Source organism: Styela clava, chromosome 15, assembly GCF_964204865.1.
Source record: "Styela clava chromosome 15, kaStyClav1.hap1.2, whole genome shotgun sequence".
Lineage (NCBI taxonomy): Eukaryota > Metazoa > Chordata > Ascidiacea > Stolidobranchia > Styelidae > Styela > Styela clava.
In genome coordinates this window covers 2,652,501-2,655,000 of record NC_135264.1, presented here as the reverse complement: position 1 = coordinate 2,655,000, position 2,500 = coordinate 2,652,501, and the positions used below count along the sequence as shown (strand labels likewise).

Here is a 2,500-nt window from a genome sequence, read left to right as displayed (position 1 = left end):
GAGCCGAAAAAAGTTAAAGTACAAACGTGCAAGCATACTAACCTAACCCTAGGTAAGGCATGTCAGAGCGAAAGACAGTAATTTCGAATGAGCCAAGAAAGAGCGGTGCGGGGCCGGTCGGAGCGCACCCTTTTCTCGGTGGCTGGCGGGCGAGAGAGTGCTGCGTCGCCGGCATCGGCGTCGAAAGAAGCCGAGCCGGAAAAAGTTAAAGTACAAACGTGCAAGCATACTAGCCTAACCCTAGGTAAGGCATGTCAGAGCGAAAGACAGTAATTTCGAATGAGCCAAGAAAGAGCGGTGCGGGGCCGGTCGGAGCGCACCCTTTTCTCGGTGGCTGGCGGGCGAGAGAGTGCTGCGTCGCCGGCATCGGCGTCGAAAGAAGCCGAGCCGAAAAAAGTTAAAGTACAAACGTGCAAGCATACTAACCTAACCCTAGGTAAGGCATGTCAGAGCGAAAGACAGTAAACTCGAATGAGCCAAGAAAAAGCGGTGCGGGGCCGGTCGGAGCGCACCCTTTTCTCGGTGGCTGGCGGGCGAGAGAGTGCTGCGTCGCCGGCATCGGCGTCGAAAGAAACCGAGCCGAAAAAAGTTAAAGTACAAACGTGCAAGCATACTAACCTAACCCTAGGTAAGGCATGTCAGAGCGAAAGACAGTAATTTCGAATGAGCCAAGAAAGAGCGGTGCGGGGCCGGTCGGAGCGCACCCTTTTCTCGGTGGCTGGCGGGCGAGAGAGTGCTGCGTCGCCGGCATCGGCGTCGAAAGAAGCCGAGCCGAAAAAAGTTAAAGTACAAACGTGCAAGCATACTAACCTAACCCTAGGTAAGGCATGTCAGAGCGAAAGACAGTAAACTCGAATGAGCCAAGAAAGAGCGGTGCGGGGCCGGTCGGAGCGCACCCTTTTCTCGGTGGCTGGCGGGCGAGAGAGTGCTGCGTCGCCGGCATCGGCGTCGAAAGAAACCGAGCCGAAAAAAGTTAAAGTACAAACGTGCAAGCATACTAACCTAACCCTAGGTAAGGCATGTCAGAGCGAAAGACAGTAATTTCGAATGAGCCAAGAAAGAGCGGTGCGGGGCCGGTCGGAGCGCACCCTTTTCTCGGTGGCTGGCGGGCGAGAGAGTGCTGCGTCGCCGGCATCGGCGTCGAAAGAAGCCGAGCCGGAAAAAGTTAAAGTACAAACGTGCAAGCATACTAGCCTAACCCTAGGTAAGGCATGTCAGAGCGAAAGACAGTAATTTCGAATGAGCCAAGAAAGAGCGGTGCGGGGCCGGTCGGAGCGCACCCTTTTCTCGGTGGCTGGCGGGCGAGAGAGTGCTGCGTCGCCGGCATCGGCGTCGAAAGAAGCCGAGCCGAAAAAAGTTAAAGTACAAACGTGCAAGCATACTAACCTAACCCTAGGTAAGGCATGTCAGAGCGAAAGACAGTAAACTCGAATGAGCCAAGAAAGAGCGGTGCGGGGCCGGTCGGAGCGCACCCTTTTCTCGGTGGCTGGCGGGCGAGAGAGTGCTGCGTCGCCGGCATCGGCGTCGAAAGAAACCGAGCCGAAAAAAGTTAAAGTACAAACGTGCAAGCATACTAACCTAACCCTAGGTAAGGCATGTCAGAGCGAAAGACAGTAATTTCGAATGAGCCAAGAAAGAGCGGTGCGGGGCCGGTCGGAGCGCACCCTTTTCTCGGTGGCTGGCGGGCGAGAGAGTGCTGCGTCGCCGGCATCGGCGTCGAAAGAAGCCGAGCCAAAAAAAGTTAAAGTACAAACGCGATGCTAATGAGCGAGCCGTTGTCTCGACTAATATGTAGGGGGCGTTCGATCGAGCGTCTGGCTTGAGCGCTTGTCGGCCTAGCAGAACGGTCGCATTGTTATGCCCGGGTTTTAGGCACCGCTGCAGGCGGCCGGCAGAGCTCTTGTTTGTGCGAAACTGAATGGATCGAGCCCGAGAGAGGGCGAGCAAAGAAAAAACGCAAATCGCTCCGCCTGGCACTGCCGGCGAGAGCGTGGACGTCGCGGCCAGCGACTGTCGAAGCTGAGTACGGCCGCAGGCGATCGCCTCGGTCTTAAACGAATGCGACGAGCACGCGCCGGGCGGCCCAGCAAGGGCCGAGCGCAGCTGTCGCAGCTATCTGGTTGATCCTGCCAGTAGTGATATGCTTGTCTCAAAGATTAAGCCATGCAGGTGCAAGTACGAGTTCTCGTAAAGCGAAACTGCGAATGGCTCATTAAATCAGTCTTGGTTTATTTGGTCTCGTAAGCGAAGTGGATAACTGTGGTAATTCTAGAGCTAATACATGCATTAAGCGCCGACTTCGGGAGGCGCGCTTTTATCAGATCAAAACCGACCGGGTTCGTCCTGTGACGTTTGATGACTCTGGATAACCACGCGGATCGTACGGTCTCTGCACCGACGACGTATCATTCAAGTGTCTGCCCTATCAACTGTCGAAGGTACGCTACGTGCCTACCTTTGTGATAACGGGTAACGGGGAATCAGGGTTCGATTCCGGAGA

General features: G+C 55.4%; 1 non-coding gene across 1 annotated transcript in view; it reads left to right on the top strand.

Annotated features, from left to right (window-relative positions):
- Positions 1-2,113: 2,113 nt before the first annotated feature.
- The window catches only part of LOC144413288 (small subunit ribosomal RNA), a 1,810-nt gene continuing 1,423 nt past the window's right edge, over positions 2,114-2,500 (top strand). The window contains exon 1 of the ribosomal RNA XR_013469322.1: positions 2,114-2,500. This exon is cut by the window's right edge and continues 1,423 nt beyond it. This is a non-coding gene — a ribosomal RNA (small subunit ribosomal RNA).